Raw genomic sequence first — 20,116 nt, forward strand, 5'->3', positions numbered from 1 at the left:
CAGCTCTAAGAGCCTACTGCCGATAGCAAGGTCACAGACTCATCCCAGCCAGGAGAGTTTTGTGGGCCCGTCTTATATTTAGATCATTGATCCAGGTTGAGTTAATATTTATGTATGGGGTATGGAAAGGGCTCAGTGTCATCTTTCCTGTGTGACTATCTAGCCATCGAGACACTGTCTGTCGGAGGTGCCACCCTTTGGGGGTTTGCTTTTGAGCATATTACCAACAGTAACCAAAGCTGACCCCCAGCTCCTGATGAGCATGTGGAGCTTGGCAGTAGCCCACGCCCTGCCTTCTTCAGCTGCAAGGAGGAGGATGCAGACAGTACCACTGCAAAGCCTTATCCCCCCAGACTCTAGGTGATGTGGGCAGAAGCTGATGCCCTGTGGATGTGGCAGGTTTCTCTACTGTACTATACTGAAGTAGAGAAAATTGTCTTCCAGCTCTGCAGATGGATACAAAATTCCATTATCATCAAACAGACATGATGGGGCACAGGGTAGCCACCTTCTCAAGTAGTAGGTCATGGGACAGCATCCCTGTCAGGAGCAGCAAGGTGTGGGCTAGCCACCCTGTCAGAAGCAGGATATGGGCTAGCTACCCTGTCAGGAGCAACAGGGTATGGGATAGCCACCTTCTCAGGAGCTGGGCATGGAATAGCTACCCTGTCAGGAGCAGCAAGGTATAGGATAGCCACCCAGTCAGGAGCAGCAGGGTATAGGATAGCCACCCTGTCAGAAGCAGTAGGGTATGGGACAGCCGCCATGTCAGGAGTAGGGTATGGGATAGCCACCTTCTCAGTAGTAAGGTATGGGATAGTCACCCCACCAGGAGCATCAGGTTATAGGCTAGCTACCCAGTGAGGAGCTGGGTATGGGATAGCCACCCTGTCAGGAGCAAGGTATGGGCTAGCTACCCTGTCAGGAGCAAGGTATGGGCTAGCCTCTTTCTCAGGAGGAGCAGGAATGGGATAGCCACCCTGTCAGGAGCAGGGTGTGGGGTATCACAGTTCTGCTCTCCATGTTTATTCCATGGTTTATATTATGCCAGGGCTAATATACCCAGCAGGCTAGTGTCCCTCATCCCCAGCTACTACATGGGGGATGGTGGTGAGAGTCAGCTTCTAACCCCTCTAGATCATGTGGCAAATTGTCACTCGGTTATTTCTTCCTACTATATTGGCCTCTCTGGCTAGAGTTGGACTGCTAGTGTCTGGACAGGCATCTCACTCAAATTTTCTAGTGCCAGCATAGGGCCTGGTTATGGCAGTATTCAACAAAAGTCAGATAGATAGATGAATGAAGAGATAGACATATAGATGAATAGTGGGTAGGTAAATGGCTGCTGGTTCATAGCTGGCTGGCTCACTGGCTAGATAATGGATGGATGGATGGATGGATGATGGGTGGTTGGTTAGTGGGTAGGTAAATATGGATAGATGGGTAGTAGGTACATGGATAAATGATGGAAGAGTAGTGAGAGAGTAGATGGGTGGGTGGGTAGTGAGAAAGATGATGGAGGGAAGGGTAGTGAGTGGTGGATGGATGGATGGGTGGGTGGATGAATGAATGGTGGATTATGGATGAGTGGATGGATACAGATGGATGGATGAATATGGATTGATGGATGGATGGATGGATGGATGGACGATGGATGGATGGATATATGGATGCGTGGATGATGGGTAGATGTATGGATGATGGGTAGATGTATGGATGAATGGGTGGATGTATGGATGGGTGGGTGGATGTATGGATGAATGGATGGATGCGGGTGGATAAATGGATGAATGATGTGGGTGGGTGGGTGGGTGGATGGATGGATAGATGGATGAATGGAGGCAAGTGGATGAATGGGTGGATGGATGGATAGATGGTTGGGTGGACAGATGGGTAGACGAGTTGGTGGATGGATGAGGGATGGTTGGGTAGTAAGAATAAAAGGCTGGATGGGAAATGTGTGAGTGGATGGATGAGTTACAGATGGAGGAATGATGACTGAATAACAGATGGATGATGGATAAGTGGTGATGGATGACTGACAGATGGACAGGTGGAGGAACAGGTGGCTGACAGTGGTACATTTTGCCTGCTCTTCCTGCCTTGCAAGCCCTTTCTCATCTTTGACCCCCTTCAACACTCAATTGTCAAGTTCTTAATCTTAGGAGCCATTTGACAATCATGGGTTTGTTTTCAGTCAGGGTCTCATTGTTGGCTCCTAGAGAGCAAAGAATGTATTCCAATTCGCACGCCTAACAGTTGTCTATAGACGCTCTGGGGGAATCTCCTGCCTAGCCTGACTCACGGAGGTTTAGAAGCAGAAAGGTGAGGCCAGGGGTGAGGGAAGTCTGAAATTCAGCTTGGGGGAAAAGTTTTCTGTGATTATCTGGCTGCTGCAGGGAGCCACACCCAGAAGGCAGGGTTCACCATGGCCTCCTATCTCTCCCCAAGTTCAGCACCCAGCATTGTTCACCACTCGGCCTCCAGCAGGCCTTGGTCTTTGGTGCCAGGTGCACGTGACAGTTTCCATGCTGTGTAATGAATTGCTAAAGCCTTTCCAACCTTCAGAGATCCATTTGATGGTGGTCACGTGGCCATTAGGCAGACAAATTACTAGTTTTGTGTGTTTGTCAGTGGGTGGGCTGGGGTGGGTGGGTGTGCCCAGGAGCTGGCTCACCAGTGTTTCCTTTCTTCCTATATCAGCTCATGGGGAACATTCACTCTCTCTGAGCCTTTCCCCATGGCACCACTGGGCTCAGGGTTTCCCTCTCACAGCCCAAACCACAGAGCCCCACACACACCAAGATCCCGGGCCAGCAGCTGTGTCCCTATCTGCAGCACACTCTGCTAGGCCCTGGGCATGGTGGCACAGCCTCCGCACCTGACTTTAATCCTTTCCCTTTTCACACCCAGGAACAGCTTCTGCACATACATTCCCTGTGGTTCCTAGTAACTTTAAAACTTGTTCAGTGCAGAAGTCTCTGAAGGAAATGGACATGTTTATCCACTATTGGTGTGGCCACGAGAGAACAGATGACACAGGTCACCATTATCACGCTGCTTCCTGATGATGAAGAAGCAGGGCTGGGGGCAGGTACAGCACAGGGCCCAAGCTGTATGGCTCCTCCTAGCAGACTCAGTGCTGTAACTCTAGCCTGAGCCCAGAGGACCCCTTCCCTTCAGACTCTTCTCAAAGCAGCTCATGAAAGGGTGGGTGTCTGGGTTCATGCCCCCCCTTTTAGCCAGGTTCCTTTCCACACACCCTTCAGCTCTGTCTGCTACATGCTCATGTCAATGCCAGCTATTGTTTGGCCCCATCTGCCCTATCCTGTCACCACTGAAGTGACAGAAGGGAAGATGTCAAAAAAAGCAAGATGGCTCCACCTCTGGCCTTTTGATGGGTCCCTGGGTCTCCTCTGGTCTTGTCCTGCAGGAGAGCACTCTTGTCTCCCTTCACTGCATTCCTGAAGCTTCTATCCCCTTCATTCAGCCTGCCCTGGTCCTGCAGTAGCCTGGCCCTCCCCGCAGTCTCTGTACATCAGTTCCCCTCCCCACCCCCACCAGGAGCTCCTCATTCTGCTCTGTGGTCCATCCCCTCTCAGGCTCGCTCTAATGCAGAGTGGCCAACGTCTTCAGCACCAGTCTCCTCTCTACAAGCACAGACACGGCTACTCTATGTCATTCTTGTGAGCACTGCACCCACATGGTTGTCCCCAACATGGACAAGCTCCAAAGGACAGGGTGGTCTTTAACCTCTTTATGCTAAAGCTAGAGGGGACCCTAACAGGCTGCCCAGGGGCCTTGGGGAGCCCTTGTATAGGGCTGTACATCTCAGAAGACCTCCTTAGGAACTAACCCACTGTCTTGTCCTTTCTTTGTGATAGATGGTAAGAAAGTGGCATTTGGTGACACATTTTCAATTTGATATTGGTCTATTATTGAAAGGTGTGTACTTTCCCCTCTGATATGTGGGTGAGAGGACTGGGCAGACAGATTAATGCATAGATAGAGGAACAGATGAGAGGATGGATGAATAGATGGGTGGATAGGTGAGTGGGTGGTGGCAGTATTGGAAGATAAGTGGATGGAATGAGTGAGGAGATAGCTGGGTAGATGGATGGATGGATGAGTGAATGAATGAGTGGGCGGATGGGTAGATGAGGGGATAATGAGATGGAGAGATTAGTGGGTGAAATGGATGATTGCATAAATGGGTAAATGGGTAGATAATAGATCAAAATAATTTGATGGATAGATGGATGGATGGACGGACAGATGGACAGATAGATGGATAGGTGGGTGGATGGATGGATGGGTAGATAGATGAATGGATGATAGATAGATGAGTGGGTAGGTAGGCAGATGGAGAATGCATGGATGAGAGGGTGGATGTGTGGATAGATAGGTTAAATGGACTAGTAGATGGGTAGGTGAATCGATGGAGAGGCGGGTGGGCGAATGTGGAGATGGATGGAGAAATTACTGAGTGCAATATATGACTCCTATAGATCTAGACACATGCAGATGGCACTGCCTCATTCATGTCCGGAGCAAAATCTTGCACCAGCTCCTGTGTCAAATGCAAATGAAAGACACACATCATGATTGGTTTGTGGTTATGTGGTGACAGCACCCCTGAGATTGCTTCCGTGCCTGTGGGTGTTCTTGTTTGTTTTCTGTTTTGTTTTTTCCTCCCCAATGACTCTAGACTTGTGGAATTACTGCAAAGGCGATTTAGGAAGTCCTCATGCCCCCACACCCAGTACAGCATCTTATACTAGTGCAGCCCATTGTCAACACTGGCACCTGATTGTTTCAGGAGACTGGAGGGTGTGAAAATGTGTTTTTTAAACATATCCCTTCTGGCCCTTTTACTCCTCTTATTTCCCAGAGGCCCAGGGCACATTTACTCAGACTAATTCCTGAAGTTCTGTTGACGTGATGTTGTCTCAGGCATCTGTGAATGGCAGCTGGTCAGACATGGGCAGACAATCCATCAGCAGGACCTTCTCCACATGATTGACCCGAGATTGTAGGTTTGGGACAGGAAGGGACAGAAATGGAGTGCCATCTCATGCTATCAAGTTGAGGACACATGCTGTCAGCATTTCATTTCAGTCAGTACTGACCATGGTCATGTGGCTGAGGTGTCACCAGGCTTCATTGCAAAGTTTTTGTCTATATTTTGTCATTTTACGTAGTGGAAAATTTCAGGTTTCCCCCTGACTCCTGTGGCAGGGAGAGAACCCACAGCCTCAGATACTCTAGGCCAGGCAGATACTCTGCTGTTGAATTACACTCCAGTCTCTCACAGGAGGATTCTAACTAGAGGCTCTACTCCTGAGCCAGTCTCTCATTGTAGGATAATAGGTAGGTGCTCTGCCACTGGGCCACTCCCCAACCCCCTCACTGTGGGGATATAGTTAGGGGTTCTCCCACTGATATACACACTGGCCCCTGAAGGTCAGAACCATCAGCTCAGAAGCTAAGTTTTTACAGTCACACACTATGTGCTGCTGAAACTTCATAGGGTATATAAATTAAACAATATCTGCTTAAGAATAAAATCAAGCCAGGCAGTGGTGGTGGCACACCCCTTTAATCCCAGCACCTGCAGAGGGAGGTGGATCTCTGTGAGTTCGAGTCCAGCCTGGTCTACAGAGTGAGTTCCCGGACAGCCAGGACTACACAGAGAAACCCTGTCTTGGAATAAAGGAAACTCTACTTCAGACTATCCCTGGGCAAAGCTCCACAGAGCTCTCCTTGACCTCAGGAGATATCCCAAACTCCCACGGAGGCTTCCCAACTCCCTTCTCAAAAAGAGAAATATTTAAACATGTCATTAGTTTTAGCAGTATTTATTGGAATAGGCACATCTCTACCCTAAGAGAGCCAGAGAATGTTCTGGAACTTCTACAGAGATCCCTAAATGAGTAGCCCTATTTGAACAACTTGGGTATGGCTCAGTGGCAACATTCTTGCTTAGAATTCACCAGTAAGGATTCCCAGGGTCAGTAGTTTGGTGACAGAGATGAGACTAGAGTTTAAAGTGTTAACTCTGAATCCAGTGCATGTGCTCTCTCTCTCTCTCTCTCTCTCTCTCTCTCTCTCTCTCTCTCTCTCCTTCCCCCTCCCTTTTTATCCCTTTCTCCCTCCCCACCCCCCGTCTCTCCCCTCTCTCCTTTACTCACAGTGGGAATTGTCTGGAGTATATGAGTGGCAGTCCTTAAGTACTCCCAAGGAAGACCTGGAGATCAGCCTTTAAAGTAGCCCTGGCTATCTCTCCCATCTTCGAAGAGACACATCTCAGCAGCCAGAGGCCATGTGAGGGCTTTGATAGAAGTGCACATAACACCTCGGGCATGGTGATGACAGGTGGGACATTGGCTACCTGCTGAGGAGTCCAGGGCCCTGAGACCTCAGTGGGACAGCGAGTTCCCCCCAGACATCCTGGAGCAGCTTCTCCCTGGGGTGAGAGTCAACCACATGCAGTATAGCTGTGCTTTATTACTGATACTTTGGAAGACAGACATTTTAGTGAAACCTATGTCAGCATAGCCAGGAGGAGAACAGGGCCATCTCCCCAAAGCAGACGCCAGGCTGGATCACGTCGCACAACCATGCCTGGACTTTAAAATCACATTATCTGAGGCCCGAGAAAATGGCTGTGGTTAAGAGTGCATGCTGCTCTTGCAGAGGAACTAGGTTCATTCCCAGAACCCACACAGTAGCTCGTGACTGCCTGTAACTCCAGTTTCCATGAATCGGATGCCCTCTTCTGGTTCCCACAGGTTCCTGACAACACATAGCCACTTATACTCACACACACACACACACACACACACACACACACACAAACAGTTTTTAAAGTTGTCTTGCTCATTTACCTTTTTTATTGATTTATTTTATGCGCATACATGTATGGAAGTCTGAAGACAACCTGCAGAAATCAGTTCTCTCCTTCAACTGTATGAGTGGCAGTAACTGAACTCAGGCCATTGGGCTGGGCAACAAGCACCTTACTCATGGAGCCATTATGGGAAAAACCGTTACTTGTTTGTTTGTTTGTTGGCTCAGGGTCTTGTGTAGTCCAGGCTGGCATACTTACTATGTAGTCCAGGTTGGCCTTGAACTCCAGATCCTCCTGTTTCCCCCTCCCAGTGGCTGGCATTGCAGGCAGGTAGCACCACACCCTCATGTTACCTTGCCTTGTCTTCCCACTCCTAAATAAATCCAGGAGTCAGCTTGCCCATGTGAGTAAAGTGTAAGAAAGCAGCTCATGTTACTACCATGAAGGAAGAGTGAGTGAGGGGCTGAGAAGTAGGAGTAGGCCCAGTGCAGGCAGGGCAGGCTGAGCTTACCTTGGGCCCCTTGAAGCTAGAGCTGCTGGTCCCACAAGCCTCAGGGCTGTGAAGTGAAAAATCACCCAGTAGCTCCCAGCACCAGATGCCATGTGGTAGCCCCAGGGCCATTGCTCAGCTCTCTCCACAGACCAGCCCCCAAGTCTCCCAGGGAGAGACTCCTGGTCTCTCCTGGTCTCCAAGTCTCCTGCTGGTGTGCCCAGTAGCCATATTCCCAACACCTGCCCCTCCCTTTATAACACTGGAGGTTTGACAGCGCAGTGTCATTTCCACATAGTGTTACACCCCAATGTTAAATATATAATTTAATTAATTTAACACAAGCCCACATGTCTTTGTAACCAACAGCAGCTAAGGTAAGGACATTCATTGCCTGTGCCCAGGAGATGCTCCCTCTCCTCACTGGGTTATGATGATGCTTCATGTAGAACATCATATCCATGAAAGTAGGTCCAGATACACCAAGACAAGGGTCTCATGACTGATGTCAAATCTCCATGTTTATCACCTGAGCATCTCCTTGTCCCTTGCTGGCAGCTGGAGAAATAGCTCTGTAGGAATAGTGCCTGCCACACAAGAATGAGGCCTCATGTCTGGATCCCCAGCAGCCACATAAAAAGCTGAGATTGGTGTACACCATGGGGAGATAGAAGACAGCAGAATCCCTGGGCCTAAGTAGCCAGTCTCGTGAAGCCTCGGGTTGGGTGAGAGACCTTGTTTCAAAAACTAAAACGGAGAGTGATTGAGGGAGACACTAGACATCAAGCTCCAGTGTCCACAAGCACACGCATGTGCACACACCAAACAAACACACACACACACACACACACACACACACACACACACACACACACACCCTGACTCTATCCAGTCTGAATTCAGTATGATTGACATTGCAGGGAAGAAGGTCAGAGATCCAGGGCTTTATTTCTTGGGAAATCCTCACAGGAAGAACCATCATCCTGGGTCATATGACAGAAGTGAGTCTGCTCAAGGGACACCCGCACTTCAGGTCTCATCCAATGGACCCTGAGTTTTGATTTCTTGGCCGTATTACGTCTGTCCTTCACTGTGTAAATGCCAGGTGGACTTGTCTGTGGCTGAATGGGTACTTGCTCAGCAAGGGTGCTGAGCAGATGGTGCTGGATGAATGAATGAAGCGTCCATGCTGGGCTTGGGCCATGTTGGGATGGAGCTGCCTGAGTTAGCTTTTGTGGCAATGAGGATGTAGTGAGATTGGAGGGGGAGCTGCTATTGTCCACTGTAAACTCTGAGTGGGTGTCTGATATCAGGGTCAGTACTCCAGAGCTCTGGAGAGAAGGGTGTGTGGTCCCCAGAATGGCTTGGTCAAGGCAAACCCCTTCTCTCTCATTCTGAGAAGGTTCTGGGTCCTGTGTAACCAGACCCTGCTTTTCCAAGACCAAGTCTCCAGAGGGTCTCCCTGTGGCATCACAAAGGACCTCCCATGAAAAGACTTCCATAAGAGTGACAGGGTTTGTTTGTCTGAGATAAAGGATCTCCAGCAACCACTAACCCACATGTTTTGTTTTTGGAAGTGTCTGTAGGATGCATCATTGTGTGTCAGGGTCCCTGGGAGTAGAGAAGTAGAAGCCCTAACCTGAAAGAGAGCATTTGTTACAAGCTCTGGATCACTCTAAAGTTGAAACAGCTCATTAAAAAGCATGTTTAGGGCTGGAGACATAGCTCAATTGATAAAGCACTTGCCTAGTGTTTATCTGGGCCTGGCCGATTTGTAAAGCTGTTCCTTTTGGTTGAACCGTGACAGATCCCAAAAATGACAGTCATTTGGTTTGCAGAGCTAAAGTGATTTGTTTGTCTAGACTCTCACCCTTCTCACCTTCAGAGCTGATACAGAGATGGCCTAACTGCAGGCAGGTACCATGGCTGTTCACTAGTCACATGGCATGAAACTCCACCCCCTTCCTCGGAAGCCTATATAAGGGACCCTCACTCTGATTCACACTTTACTCTGCCTGATCTCTCCTCAAGACCTGGCCATGCTGCAGTCTGTCCATGGTGACAGGACTAGAAGGATGGATGAGTGGGTGAATGGAAGGGTGAATTGGTGGGTGGGTAGATAGATGGAAGAAAGGGTGAATTAATTGATAGATGGATGGATATATCAATGCATGGATGGATGGATGGATGGATGGATGGATGGATGCATGGATGGATGCATGGATGGATGCATGGATGGATGCATGGATGGATGCATGGATGGACGGAAGAAAGGGCACATGGATGAATGAATGGATGGGAGATGGATGGATGAAAGATACATGGATAGATGGATGGATGCATGCATACATGGATAAATGCATGGATGGATGAATGCATGGATGAATGTATGGATGTATGGGGGTGGATGGACTGATGGATGATAGAGGAATGGTAGTTGGGTAAATGGATGAATGAATATACATTGTATATATGTATGATGGATAAATGATGGGTGAGTGGATGAATGAATGGATAAATGATGGCTGTGGTATGATGGCTACTCTTGCTTGTTAACTTGACCAAATCTGGAATTAAATAAAGCCCAAGTGGCTGGGTACACCTGTGAGGGATTTTTTCCCTTAATTAAATAATTTGAAGTGGAAAGGCCCACCTTTAATCCAGATCTCTTGAGGTGGGAAGACTACCTTTAATTTAGACCACACCTTCTGCTGTTAGCCTGTATAAAAGACATGGAAGGAGGAGGCTTTTGTCTGCTTGCTATCACTCTTGCATATTCATTCCATCACTGGCATTAGAACCTGCTTATTTGGGGATTAAGTGTACACTGTAGACCAGCCTAGGCATCCAGCATCATGGACTCAACAACTACTGAATTCTTGGACTTTCCATTGGTAGACAGCCATTGATGGACTAGCTGGACCACACCCTGTAAACCACTCTGCAAACAACACAGGGATCGTGTGAGGCTGTCGCTGGGTACCTGTCCTGCCTGGGCACCCCACAAGCCCAGCATTCCACTTAAGTCTCATCTCTTCCCCTCCCCATCCTAGTATCTCATATCCAACAGTTCAACAGGAGACTGATCAGCACCCAGAAGCCCACAGCCTGTGGCGGGTGCTCATGGACCAGTGTCCTTGCCACCTTTGGCCACCACAGAACCCACTCCAGGGCCCTTCCCTCCATCAATATTGCTCACATGTGGCTGGGCTAAATCAATTGTGGGAGGCCTCTGTGGGAGGATGAACAGATGATGCTTCTCCATAACCACATTTTCAGTGATGTTCATGGAACATCTGGCTTGTTGGCTATGGGACAGTGAATAAAGCAGACCCCCTGAATATATGCATGTGTGCACACAGAAACAAGGGGAGCCTGCAGGGAGTTTTATCTTGGTATGGACAGTCTGTAATTCTTCCCTGTCAGGTGTCATCTTGTGATTCATCTTTGAACCCTATGAGGGGATTCCTCCACTTCCCACACCCCACTTTCCAGGGAGGGAAGTACTGAGGTCAAACAGCCTGAAAGTGGTGGCCAGGGTGCAAATCCAAGCAGTAGGCCACATGCTTGCAGCTCTCTGACCCAGGTCTCTGAAGGAAGCAATAAGAAAACATGAAGACACAATCTGTGAGTGTTTCTAAGTCTCGGGGTTTCCTTATTGCTCTACCTCAGACCACAGGGCCACTGAAGTCATGCCTCTGTGGCTTCCCTGAGATCATTTAGGGCTAGCGGTTGACCTTCCAGTGCTCCTGAGAGATGGCTAGCCCCTGGGCTAGTGAGGCCAACCACACCAGCATACCTGGGACCATTCAACAGAATCAACTGCTCTAATGTTTGTGCCATGAGTGTTATACAGTTGATTAAGGATGTAGCTTAGTTGGTAGAGTGCCTGCCTAGCATGCTCAAAGCATCCCAGCACACATAAACTGCAGGGAGGTGCACACCTAAATCTCCACATTCAGGATACAGAGACAGGAGGGTTCAAGCTCACCCTCACCTATGTAATGAGTTAAAGGCCAGACCCAGCCAAATGTACCCTGTCTCAAAAGAGATTGACTGCTGGTCATTGATCATTTGTTATTGGTCGTTGGGCATCTTCTGAGTGTTCAAAGCACTGTAATTTTACTAACTCGTCACAGAACTCGTGAGGTGAGGGGTTAGATGTTGATGAGGAGATGTTATTTTTCTCATTAAATAAGGGGGAAAATCCTAGTTCAGAGAGGTTAAGTAGCATGGCAAAGGTCACACGGCATCTGTTAATCGGACAGAATTAAAAGCTTTTCTCTACCAGCTTAACTGGGAGGAGGTAGTACCTGTTAAAACATCAATGAAAAAGGAAAGTGCTTGTTGGTCCGCTGTCCTGGATCATTTCAGGGCACGTCTGTGAGAAATTCCTGTGGACTGAAGTCTACAGTCGGCCAAGCATGGCCTCATTGTGGACCTGCATATTTTTGGTGTGAGGTGGGTTATATTTATTTCTTTTTTGATGAAGAGCAAAATGAGGTTTCTATAAATACAGCAGTAGCTTTCCCCGTGCCTGTGTGACAAGTGAGTTGGCCAATCGTGTGCACTTATGTCAGCTCTGGAGACTTCAAAACAGAAAGTTCTGGCTGAGTGATTGTGGCACATGCCGTTTAATCCCAGGACTTGGGAGGCAGAGGCAGGTGTATCTCTGTGAATTCATGACCATCCCAGCCTACACAGTGAAACCCTGTCAAAAAAAAAAAAAAAAAAAGGAAGAAGGAAGGAGGGGGGGGGGGGAGGGAGGGGGGGAGGAAGGGAGGAAGGGAGGAAGGAAGGAAGGAAGGAAGGAAGAAGAAAGTTCCCCTGAGCAGCCCAAAGGGACATCTGGCTTCTGGGCTTCAGTTCCTTTGGGAGGGACCCCAGTGTGACTCTGAACTCCTTGCATGGAGCCAGCACCCACTCCTCCTGCTAGAGGAATCAATCTACATTCCTGTGAAAGCAGTTTCTCTCCTACCTGGAATGGATAGTGTCTTGAATTGTGGACCAGGGGATACATCAAATTCCATTGCTCTGCACACAGTGGTTTGTCCCAACATGGGGCTGAGTGACTATACACCCCGGGACTGCAAGCTCGGGGCTGGAAGAATAACAGTCTGTGGGGCAACAGGGGCCACACCATAAGGACTCAGGACTAAGTCTGCTCATAACCCCTGCTCAGTTTCTATTTAAAGGAACAAGCACAACTGCATGTGTCTCTCACCTCAGCCCTCATCACCTCACCTACATCACCTCAGAGATGTAGACCTTCTCTATCTGCAGGTGAACTCCCCTGATACTGCGTGAGGACAACGTATCCTGGGGTCTGCTTGGCCTCTCTGCTAGCACCTTCTTTTGCCCAGCAGGGCTTCCCTATGCCTGGCTCAGGCCCTCCCTCTCACCACCTCTCTCCCTTCAGGTATGCCCAAATCCATGAACTTGTAGGTCCAGAGGTCACCAGGAGCCACCAACTTCCATGGCCATCTGCCCTGACCACTGTGCACCCACCAATACCTACAGATCTGATCCTCCAAAGAACCTTTATTTAGTCATCATCCTCCCCCATTTATTTATCTATTTACCGAGACCTGGGAATGCATGTCTCAGTACACATGTGGAGGTCAGAGACAGCTTGTCCTCAGGCTTGGTGGCAGGCACCATTACCAGATGAGCCATCTTATAGGTCCTAATTAGATCTTCTGTAAAGGTCACTGTTCACCCTGATGGTTCACCTTGACTGACCACTTGAGGAACCTGGGAGATGGGTGGAGCTCCCCTCTGTCTCCGAGGGAATTCCCAGAGATGGGTGGTTCCCAAGGACTCCATCTTCATCCACAGTTGCCTCCTGGATGGACTCAGATGGAGTGGACGGTGGGAGGAACTGTGGCAGATGTGTCCTGCCTGGCTGGAGGCAGTGGCTGAGTGGGGACTGAGTGGTGGAGCGGCTTGAAGGGTGTATCTCCTGCTCCACTCTCCTTTCTAGCCCGAGGTCTGGAGCTCGTGTTGGTTAATTTCAGGTGCTATGTGACCAAGGTAGCTGCCATAGACAAGGAGGAAGTGTTCATTTTGGCTTCAGAGGGTTTGGCCTGATGTGATGGGGAGGGGCAGGCATGGAGCAGAGCACCCAGGATGGAGAGGTAAAGAGCCAACACCTTCTCCTTAACTCATTTCCCAGCTCTCACGGTCTCATTTGGGGTGGGTCTTCTGCCTCAGTTTCCTCACACACACACACACACACACACCCCTAGAAGGCATCTCCCAGATGATGATGGGCCATTGAGAGTAACCATCATACAGGTCCTTCTCCCCACACTCCTGCCACCACCACTGTGGCCCTCAGCCCAGCATGTGGGGCTGGACAACAGTAGGCTGAAGTCTGAAATCATGAACCAAACAAATCCTTCTGCCTTCAAACTCTTTCCTGAACATGTTACTCACAGCTGCGAAGCACCCAGCCCTACAGGAGTAGTTAACATGAATTATTATGCTAAAAGGCACCATAGAGTTTACCGTGGAAACCATTTTAAAATGGATGAAAACGATTCAGTGTATTAGATTGGCCTAACACACCTTCATGCAATGTGTTAAATCGGTCACCATCACCGCCTCCAGAACCTTCCATCTTTCCAAACCAAAACCTGGTCCCTGAGAAACTCTGACTCCCTCCAGCTCCCCACCCCTTGGAGAGCTCCCCAGTAGTTGTCTAATAGTCAATGGCTTCTGCATTACATTTAGTGTTAGACAGCTTTTGAATCTGCTTTTGCATGTGGTGTTAGCTGGGGGGCTGTCATGGTCCATCTTCACAGTGAGCTTGACTGGATTTGGCATTGCCTGGGAGACACACCTCTAAGGCTTAGCTGAGGACAGGACCTGAGTGTGGGCAGCACCATCCCATGGGCTGGGGTCCCAGGCTGAGGGAGGAAGAGAGCTGAATGCCCGTGTTGGTTTCTGATACCTTGTCCTGCTTACGGGTCAGTAGTTATTACTTCGAAGGTTGCTCTGTGCACTTAATGTCCTTCCCAAGGCCACGTGACTCCTCAGTGATCATGTCAGTTACATTTTGAACACTTTAATGTTTTTAAAATTTCTCTTTATTTAATTTAATTTTTAATGTATTTTTATGTTTTGCCTGCAAGTATGTCTGTGTACCGTGTGTATGCAGTGATCTCAGAGACCAAAAGAGGGCATCAGATTCCCTGGAATTGGAGTTATAGATAATTCTAAGATGCCAGGTGGGTGCTGGGAAGCCAACCCCATCCTGGAAGAGCAGCAAATATCTTAACCACTGAGCCATCTCTTCATCCCCCACTTAAGTTCTTAATTTCAAGTGTTGTTCGATGGTTTCACCGTGGCCATCCCAGTGGAGGTGGCAAGCTCTTTCCTGGTAGCTTTGGTTTGGATTTCTCTGTGATCTGTGTGATTGACCATTGTGGTGATTTGAATAAAATGGCCTCCATAGGCCCATAGGGAGTGGCATTAGTAGCCAGTGTGGCCTTGTTGGAGTAGGTGTGGCCTTGATGGAATAGGTGTCCCCTTATTAGAGAAAGTGTGTCACTAGAGGGTGGGTTTTGAGGTCTCAGAAACTCAAGCCTGGCCAGTGTATCACTCTCTTTCCTTGCTATCAGGAGATCCAGATGTAGAACCCTCAGCTACTTCTCCAACACTGTGTCTACCTGCATGCTGCCATGTTTCCCTCCATGGCAACAATGGACTAAACCTCTAAACTATAAGCCAGCCCCAGTGGAATGTTTTCCTTTATAAGAGTTGTTATGGTCATGTTGTCTCTTTCTAGCAATAAACCTCCAGCTAAGCCAACCATCCTTTTCCACTTTAGAGGACAATATGTAGATCTTCTGTAGAAAAATGTCTATTTGGGGTCGGTATTAGTTACTTTCCTGTTGCTGTTACAGAACACCCTGACAAAAAGAGACTTGGGGGACAGGGTTTATTCTGCCTCATAGTCCCAGGGGAACATCGTCCATCATGGCAGGGAAGGCATGGCCACAAGAGCGTGAGGCTGGGTAGGCAGTCAGGAAGCAGACTGGTCAGCCACATTTCATACCACACAGGAAGCAGAGGGCTGAGTGGTAGTGGGGTGAGGCAATAAACTCTCAAAGCCCACCCCCACTCCCTGCGATATACTTCTTCCCCCAAGACTCCTCCCCTAGAGTTTCCTTAACCCCATCCCCTACCCCCAGTGCACCAACTGCTGGGGACCAAGGTAGCTGTGCCTGTGGGAGACATATCTCACGGTAACACCCCGAGTCCTTTGCCTGTTGTTGAGCTCAGACTTGGTTTCGTGATTGCATTCTGGATTTGGCCCCCCTGTCGGTCACAGGGTTCCAGAGAGTTTTCTCTTGTCTGTAGATGGTCTCTTTTTCATGCAGAGGTTTTGAGTTTGATGAAGTCCTGTTGACTAGGCTTAACTTTGGGTGTCAGATTTAAAAAACCACCTGAGCATTTCCTCTGTGCCTGTGTTTGGTAGCTTCCATCTGACATTTGGTGCTTGGACCATTTGATGTCTGTTTTTTATACACAGTCTGAGGTAGGTGTGTTTGATGGTCCATCTTCACTGTCAGCCTTGATGCATTTAGAATCAACTAGGACAGTGGTTCTCAACCTTCCTATTGCTGTAACCCTTAAATATTGTTCCTCATGTTATAGTGACCCCAACCATAAATTATTTCTGTTGCTACTTCAGAATGGATTCATAATGGCCACTGTTCTGAATTGTAATGTAAATATCTGATATACAGAAAATATGATAAGTGACCCTGTGGGGGTCGTGACCCACAGGTTGAGAACCACTGACCTAGGCTCCATATCTCTGTTCCTGCCTGCAAGGGCATTTCCAGAAAGAGTAAACTGAGGGGAGAAGACCCACCTTGAGTGTGAGAGGCAGCATCCCATGGGCTAGGCTTAGCATTCACCCATCTCTGGTTCCTGACTGGGGATGTGACCTGATGGCTCCACACCCCTTCCTCCGTGACTTCACACTCATGGTGGGCTAAAGCCTCCCTGCATCACACCCCTGCTGCTGTGACTTCACACTCATGGTGGGCTAAAGCCTCCCTGCATCAGTTGCTTTGTTGGGTCCTTTGTTGCAGCACAGAGAAAGACACAGATTCAGTGTCATTGCTCTGCACACAAGCGAGCGAGCGTCTGTCTCTGGCACCATATGGCCTTTCCCAACAGGTGGAACGAGTGGTTTCTGGGGTCTCTGCTCTGCTTGGTCAAGGTCCCTGTCTTCATGTTAGGGCTATGCTATTCTTTCTATTCTTCTTTCCCCTTTCTACCTCCTCCTCCTCCTTCTGGCTGGTTTGTTTGTTTGCTTGTTTGTTTATTTTTGAGACAGGATTAATCTCACTGTGTAGCGCTGGCTAGATTTGTACTTATTATGTAAGCCAGGCTGGCCTCCTAGTCACAGAGATCCACCTGCCTCTGCTTCCCAAGTACTGGGCTTAAAGATATGTGTCACCACACGTGGCTTTCTTCTTTCATAAAGATGTGATTGTTCTATTCCTCTTGACAGCGCACACTATACACTACTTCAATTTTGTATCTAGGCGTGAACTCAGGCATGTGTGTGCACATGTGCTTGTGTGTCTGTGTGTGTGTATGTGTGTGGTGCTGGAATCAAACCCAGAGACTTGTGCATACTAAGCAATCACTCTACAACCTAAGCTGTCAGGGTCTCGGGAAACTCTATCTAGTTTTGAACAAAGTATCCTTTCTACTTAGTGGTGCTTGGTGGTCCAGAGACCTGGTGGATATGGAGTCTATATTCTCTGTATCTAAGTGGGAGACATCAAGGAAACAGGGCTCAAAGTGGCTCAGTACCATGTCTTACCAAGACAGAAGAGCATTTCTCATGGAATTAGTGTGTCCTGGGAACCTGCAGGGACTGGGTACCTCTGCACTTTCCACATGTACCCCTGATGTTGAAAGAGAAAGGTGTGTCCTGAGCAGGTTTGGTGTAACACAGCAGGACTCTGTCCATTGAGAAACAGTGGAGCAGCCATCAGTGTGCCAGAGTAGGAACCACGACATCCCAGCAGCCCTGATGTGTCCATGAGGCCACACACACACATACCTGTGAACTCATACAGGAGCCACTATCCAGAGGACTTCTGTTGGTACCCCTAGACTTCCCCTAGTGCTTATGAGCTGATCATCAGTCTTCTGGAATTCTCCATCTTCACTGGGGCACTGGGCAGGGGGGTGCTGAGGACTGTTTTCAGTGGAGGGGTGACAGTTGGGAGCAGGAAGATAAGGATGGGGCCTGAGAAGGGTCTTGATGGCACGCACAGCCTCCTAGATCTTTACCATGGCAACAGAGACAGTCAACACAGTGGGTATGACGGCCTTCAGCCTCCTTGTTCTTCCCATACTGAAAGCTATTTCCTCCTGACATCCCTGTCTTGGCCATCCCTGCTTGCTTCCTGGGACAGTTCCTCAGGAGGGCTGCAGGGCCAGCCCTGCCCTGCAGTGTGGGGACGCCCTGAGTCCCTCCTTCTTGTTGAGTCCCCTGTTTATTACCATTTGCAGGTCTGACCAGCCCACAGAGGCGCCTGTGCTAGGATATGGGACTCTCTGGGGTGGGGACTGTCTGCTTAGTTCTCCACTGTACTCCCAGTGCCTGGGTGGATATCTGCACAGAGTAAGCACCCTATAAATGCAGACTGAATGTTTGGGGTCATGCTGGGTGTCTTGGAGCCATGGGGAAAGGGGAAGTGTGTGGGAAGAGTCAGGGCCTTCCAGAGGGAGCTGTAGCTACCCTCCCCCTCCCCCTGACAATGCACTGAGTGAACAGGAGTTGGTCAGACAGAAAGGGGAGGAGAGATGTTGGACGGAAGGAACAGAGTATGTGAGGCCTTAGGAAGGTAGAAATCGGAGAGGAAGGGAAGAAAAGGCAGTGTGGGTTGAGCTGTCAGGGCAAGGCCTGGAGAGTAGATAGAAAGACAGTCTCATAAAGCGGATGAGGTACTGGGGCCTACACACCCTGTCTGTCTGACCCTGAAGTTTATGGACAATCCCTTGGGAGCTACAGCAGACAGCACCCCACCATATACAGTAACAGCTGCCCACGTGCCCAAGATGTGCCATCTAGACTACCACCCTGACACTCAGGAAGTGTCTTTCAGTTGCCCCTGAGAACTGGTTTCCTCCATTCCAGGCATCCTAAGGCCCTGGCTGGCGTTCTGGGACAGTATGCTGTTAGTGTTTTCTAGGGGTTTCCAAACCTTAGCACTTAAAAAACATAAATATTTAAAGAAATCCCCATCCAGCCATTGGCGGAAACCTCAACAGCCTGTTCTTAGATGATGCCCTGAGGCTTGGCAGGGCACGGATGCTGCCGTGGTCACACAGTGCTCACTCCATGGTGAGGGTGCTGTCTAAATGCGTGGGGCTGAAGATGTTGACTGGGAATTGGTAACCACCCATGCCTATATGATTTTAAATCCATCCATTTATTCTTCCAGCCAACCATCCACCCATCCACACGCTCATTTTTCCACTCTTGCATTTGCCCATCCCCTATCCCTCACCTATCATCACCATTCCATCCACCCATCCATCCCCATCCATCCATCCATCCATCCATCCATCCGTCCGTCCGTCCGTCCGTCCGTCCATCCGTCCGTCCATCCATCCATCCATCCATCCACCCCATCCACCTCCATCCACCCACATCCACCCACCTAACCACTCATCTACCATCCCCCTTTTATCTACCCACTCAAACTACCTTCACAAAAACGCAAGCTCATTGACCCCCACAGTCACATATATCTACCATCTCGAGCACCTACCCACCCATCTACCTGTTCACCCACCCCCACCATACACCCATGCACCTACCTACCCTTGTACCCATCTACTTTTCCATCTATGTGTTCATTTGTTTATCCAGCTACTCATCCAACCACTCATACATTTGGCCTGAGCACATTGACCAGTTCTGTGGGGTTGGTGGGAATCATCAGGCCTCCGTACTTCATTTACTTCCACCTAGGTCAGGCATCAGGAAGGACAGAGGGTTTACACCAGAGGTGTGACTTATGCTGGGGTCAGAACAGCCTCAAGTAGGGATCCAACCTGCTTTTACCTGCATCGTAAGGATGTGTGAGGCAAAACCACACAGAATGTGTTTCAGGTGGAGGAACCAGCCAGTACAGTGGCTCTGTGGCAGGGAAGTCCTGGCTTTCACAATCAGTAGATGGCTCTGGGATAGAGAGACCATGGAGCTGGGTGGGACCAGCCTGCAAGGCCACTTACAGAGCGGGCTGCAGCCTCCCTCAGTGAGACAGAGTTCCCAGAGCATCCTCAAGACCCTGGGTTCCTCCCCAGCACTGAATAACATAACACTTTAGGATTTAGATTTGGGATGAGTGGGCTAGGATTAGATTTGGACTTTGGGTTTTTGGTTTTGGTGTGTGTGTGCGTGTGTGTGTGTCTGTGTCTGTGTGTATGTGCATGTGGAGGCCCAAGATTGATGCCAAGAGTCATCCTCTACCCTCTTATTCTTTGAGAATATTCTTTGAACTCTTAATCAAATGCAGAGCTCATCAATATAGCCAGTTATTTTAGCCATCTTGCTCTGGGGACCCTATCTCCCACATCTGAAGAGAAATTTACATGTAAGCTGCCATGCCCTCTTGGGATTTATGTGGGTACTGGGGATCTGAACTCTGGTCCTCTTGCTTTCACAGCAAGCTCTTTACCCAATAGGTCATCTTCCCAGCCCCATATTTGACTTTCATAAGAAAGTTTTG

The sequence above is a fragment of the Grammomys surdaster genome, unplaced genomic scaffold, assembly GCF_004785775.1.
Source record: "Grammomys surdaster isolate TR1022 unplaced genomic scaffold, NIH_TR_1.0 205, whole genome shotgun sequence".
NCBI lineage: Eukaryota > Metazoa > Chordata > Mammalia > Rodentia > Muridae > Grammomys > Grammomys surdaster.